This window comes from Cebus imitator, unplaced genomic scaffold (genome assembly GCF_001604975.1).
Source record: "Cebus imitator isolate Cc_AM_T3 unplaced genomic scaffold, Cebus_imitator-1.0 Scaffold65, whole genome shotgun sequence".
Classification (NCBI taxonomy): Eukaryota; Metazoa; Chordata; class Mammalia; order Primates; family Cebidae; genus Cebus; species Cebus imitator.
Genome location: NW_016107380.1, coordinates 4,041,131 through 4,046,346, shown reverse-complemented (window position 1 = coordinate 4,046,346; position 5,216 = coordinate 4,041,131).

Genomic DNA, 5,216 nt, shown 5'->3' with positions numbered 1-5,216 from the left:
ATTTCCTGACATGAAAATGTGTTCATGAAATGCTGTTAAAAGCATACAGTAAACATGTACAGTATGAGCTTTCCTTGTGAGCTAAACCAAATTAACCGTAAACATCACACATGTGTTTACAGGGAGGCTTCCCAAAGTCTAACCAGGGCCACCTCTGATGGGAAGGGAATGTGAGAGTTTTGCTTCGTGTGTGTGTGTGTGTGTGTGTGTGTGTGTGTGTACATTTATTTTTTTCTATCAGTGAGAATCATTTTTAATTTTCATAATAAGAAATGTATCAACCCATGACAGCAGCTAAGTGGTGCAGCTTCCACGGAGATCTCTGGGAAATAATGCAGTCCCTTTCTCTTTCTATTGTAGTCTCTTATTTTTTTTTGCAGAGAAGGCATGGAGTAGCATCCTCCTACTTCCCTAACAAGGATCCTGGAGTGTGGGTGAGGGAACAGTGCATGAAAGAAGAGGTTGAGGAGGCTTCTTCCCCACATTTCCATGTGTCAATCAGCTTCCTGCAGAAACCACTCCTCCCCCAGCTTCCTGCCAACATCCCTTTGGCAAGAAGAGAAAGATGGGCTGAACTCCCAACACTTGGCAAAACATCCCCTTCCCTGAAAGCGTTGGGTGGAGGTGGGGGTGCTGGGAGGATCTGTCCTCACTGTGTATCCTGTTCTATCCTATGCACTTTCAATCAATAGTGCCACTGTGTTGGGTCAGGTTCCAAGCTCTCCCTCTCCCTGGCTGTCTATGTCCAGCGACCTGCGTACTGGCTCTGATAACCTTCTCTTCATAAAGCTAACTTTAAAACTGACAACAAAAGTAGCAGTTAACAGTTACACAAGAGATGATGAAGAAACCTCAGGCTGGTGACTGTGTTTGTTCATCAACTGACATTTGGGCGCCTTCTGAAGAAGGAAAGAAACAGCAGGCCACAGTGTAATTTGAACGAGAGAAACAAGGTGCTGGTCAAAGCAAGAAAATCCTAACTGGGGTGGAATGAAGTGTGGGAAACTCTCTCTAGAATTTCACTGATTAACCATTGATAAAATAACAGAAGTCTATTTTTCCCCTCTCAGGGCCCCCTTTATTCACATGCTGAATGTGAAAAGTAAGACATCCAACTTACCTAAGCTTTACACTGTGCTAATTGTGTGTGAGAGGCTGTCATTTGAGAGTATAGCCTCAAATCTCTTTTCTGAAGGACTTGGTGCAGAGCACATGCCCTGTCACCTTCTCTCTCCTTTGAGGAGGTGCTGATGAGCACAACAGTTGATTCTTTCATTCTTACTGTTTGTTTTTCAGGAGGTATGTGGTATTTGGTTTTTGGTCTCATCTTCCTCAGCCCCTGTACCAGCAGGGTTCCTCCCCTCCCATTCTCTTCAGGAGGCATATTTCCATGTCAAAGCCCTCTCTGGAGAGAAAGCCTCTTTTTCTTCCACCCTCTGCCTTGTTTGTGCCCCAATCACCTTAACTCCATCCTTCCCAGCCCTGTTCCACAATAACCATGGCAAGGACCTGATTTAGAAATCGAAACCCCAGAATAAGCCAGCTCTATGCTCTGAGGGATAAGAGCAGCTAAATTTTCCTTGAAATTGAGAGGCCAAGGCAGGCGGATCACGAGGTCAAGAGATCAAGACCATCCTGGCCAACATGGTGAAACCCCATCTCTACTAAAAATACAAAAATTAGCTGGGCGCGGTGGCACACGCCTGTAGTCCCAGCTACTCGGGAGGCTGAGGCAGGAGAATTGCTTGAACCTGGGAGGCAGAGGTTGCAGTGAGCTGGGATCCCACCACCCACAGCACTCCAGCCTGGCGCCTGGTGACGGAGCAAAACTCTGCCTCAAAAAAAAAAAAAAAAAAATTGCGCTTGAAAATCTCAACTTGTTGTAAGGAGTGACTGCTATCTCTTGCTGTAAACATAGAAATAAGAATTATTCTTTGGTGAAACTGTAGATTTTCTTTAGGAAAAATGGAAATTCTGAGACCGCTACACACAGCTAGGTACATTCATGACAGGCTGATGGAAGAATTTCTATGGGGGCAGTAAGCATAGTTGAACTTGTCTTCTATCTATAGACAGTCTCCTGATATACTCATCCAACGAATGAATGGGTAATTCAAGTGGACATGAAGAAGGCTCTTTTATTCCATGTTCCTGTTCTTCTAGGGTTGGAGAACCTTGGACCTTATTCCTACTCTTGCACTTTGGGAAGCTCTTAGGAACTCAAATCCATTTATTCCCTGTAAATTGTGCCAAGATTAGAAAGCAGTTATGAAAGGGCTTCATTTGGGATTGGGGTTTGGTGGTTTTGCTAAATGCTGTTTGGACCCCAGTAAGACATTTTCCTCAAGCCATCAAAAGCCCAAGAAATCTTCTGCGCTAACCACCCATTTTAACGAACTCAAGCTTATTAGCTCTTATCTGGTACCAGAATGCATACCCCATTGGTCTTTGGATGACAGCCCTCGGGGCTCCCCACAGTAAAAGGTAGTCTTAGAACCAGAGGAAAATCAAAGTCTCCTGGTTCCTATTTATTTCTCATGTCCCAGGGCTTGCCCCCCTCCTCCTACACTAGACTTGCTTGAGTCATACGGAAACACTGGAAGTTCTTGGACAAAAAGCCTACTTTCTTCTTTCCCTAGATAGTTCACAAAATATTCCTTTAGTTTGCAATGCTCTTCTCCTCTTTGATCTTGGCTGACTTCCACTTGGCTGACTCTTACATCCAATTAACTCTGAAGTCTTCGAAAACTCTGTTAGATGTTCTTCCTATATAATGTCACAACTGGCAGAATGAACAAATAAAACAATCACAGGGAAGAAATAAAAGCTTCACAAAACCTTCCAATTCCTTGCCCCTTACCTCTTTTTTATGTGGTACTTGGGAGCACTAATGACCTCTTCTCTTTTATTCTTGAAAATGTTGCCTATGTCTCTCTTTGAAACCAGAAAAAGAATACATTTCTAAAAGTAATGAGTCTATGCTAGCAGGACTCATTTAAATATCTTTTATATATGCCAATTGAGGAAACATAGAAAGTATTTTCACTGGAGAGGTCAACCTGGAATATTTATTTCCAAAGTTACCCAAAGATTATACAGAAATAGACATAACTTTGGTTTTTCAGATAGCTTACCATCAAGTACTCAGATAAGGCACTAATATTAATTTTCTATTGTTGTAACAAATTACCACAACAACTTTAGTGGTTTAAAACAACACAGATGTATTAACTCATAGTTCTGTAATTCAGAGGTTTGGGCATGGTGCAACTTTGTTCTCTGCTCAGGGTCTCACATTCAAGTATTGGTTGAGCTGAGTTCTTTTTTATTTCTTTATAATTTTAATTTTTGGTGGTGCATAGGAGTTGTATATATTTATGGGTTACATATTTTGATACAGGCATGCAATGTGTAATAATCAAATTAGGGTAAATTGTATATCCATCCCCTCAAGCATTTATCCTTTGTGTTACAAAAAATCCAATTATACTCTTTCTGTTATTAAAAAATGTACAATTAAATTATTTTTGACTATAGTCACCCCGTTGTGCTAGAAAATACTAGGTCTTATTCATTCTATATAACAATACTTTTATACCCATGAACTCTCCCCAGTTCTTCCCCACCCTTCCCAGACTCTAGTAACCATCTGCCTTTCTATCTCCCTGGGTTAAATCATTTAAATTTTTAGCTCACACAAATAAGTGAGAACATGTGAAGTTTGTCTTTCTGTGTCTGGCTTATTTCATTTCACATAGTGACCTCCGGTTCCATCTGTGTTGTTGCAAATAACAGGATCTCATTCTTTTTTACGGCTGGAGTAGTGGTCCATTGTGAATATGTATCACATTTTATTCATCCATTCATCTGTTGATGGACACTTAGGTTGTTTCCAAATCTTGACTAATGTGAACAGTGCTGCAAAAACATGGGAGTGCATATGTCTCTTTGATACACTGATTTCTTTTCTTTTGGGTATACACTAAGGAGTGGGATTGCTGGATTATACGTTAGCTCTATTAGTTTTTTGAGGAACCTCTGAGTTGTTCTCCATTGTGGTTGTACTATTTAACACTCCCATGAACAGTACCAGGCTTCCCTTTTCTCCACAACCTAGCTAGCATTCATATTGCCTGTGTTTTTGATAAAAACCATTTGAACTGGGGTGAGATGATATCTCCTTGTAGTTTGGTTTGCGTTCCTCTGATGATCAATGATGTCAAGCACCTTCTCATATACTTGTTTACCATTTGTATATGTTCTTTTGAGCAACTACTATTCAGATCTTTTGTCCATTTTTAACTGGATCACTAGATTTCTTTTCCTACAGAGTTGTTTGAGCTCCTTATATATTCTGGTTATTAATTCCTTGCCAGGTGGGTAATTTGTACATATTTTCTCCCATTCTGGGGGTTGTCTCTTCACTTTCTTGATTGTATACTTTGATGTGCAGAAACTTTTTAACTTGATGTGATCCCATTTGTCCATTTTTGCTTTGCTTGCTTGTGTTAATGGAGTATTACTCAAGAAATCTTTGCCCAATCTAATGTCTTAGAGGTTTTCCCTGATGTTTTCTTGTAGTATTTTCATAGTTTTAGGTCTTAGATTTAAATCTAATCCACTCTAATTTGATTTTTGTATATGGAGAGAGGTAGGGAACTAGTTTCATTCTTCTGCATATAGATATCTAATTTCCCCAGCACCATTTATTGCAGACTGTCCTTTCCCCAATGTGTGCTCTCAGCACCTTTGTCAAAAATGAGTTCACTGCAGATGTATGGATATATCTCTGAGTTCTCTATTCTGTTCCACTGATCTGTGTGTCTGTTTTTATGTAAGTACTGTACTGTTTTGGTTACTATAGCTGTGTAGTATAATTTGAAGTCAAGTAATAGGATTTCTCCAGTTTTGTTCTTTTTGCTTAGGATAGCTTTGGCTATTCTTGATCTTTTGTGGTTCTATATAAATATTAGATTTTTTTTCTATTTATGTGAAAAATGTCATTGGTATTTTGATAGCAATTACATTAAATTTATAAATTACTTTGTGTAATGTGGATATTTTAACAGTATTGATTCTTCCAATCCATACATATAGAATATCTTTACATTTTTTGTGTGTGTCTCCTTTGTTTTTTGCATCAATATTTTATCACTTACATTGGAGAGATCTTTCACTTCTTTGGGATTTTATTTTATTTGTGCCTATTGTAAATG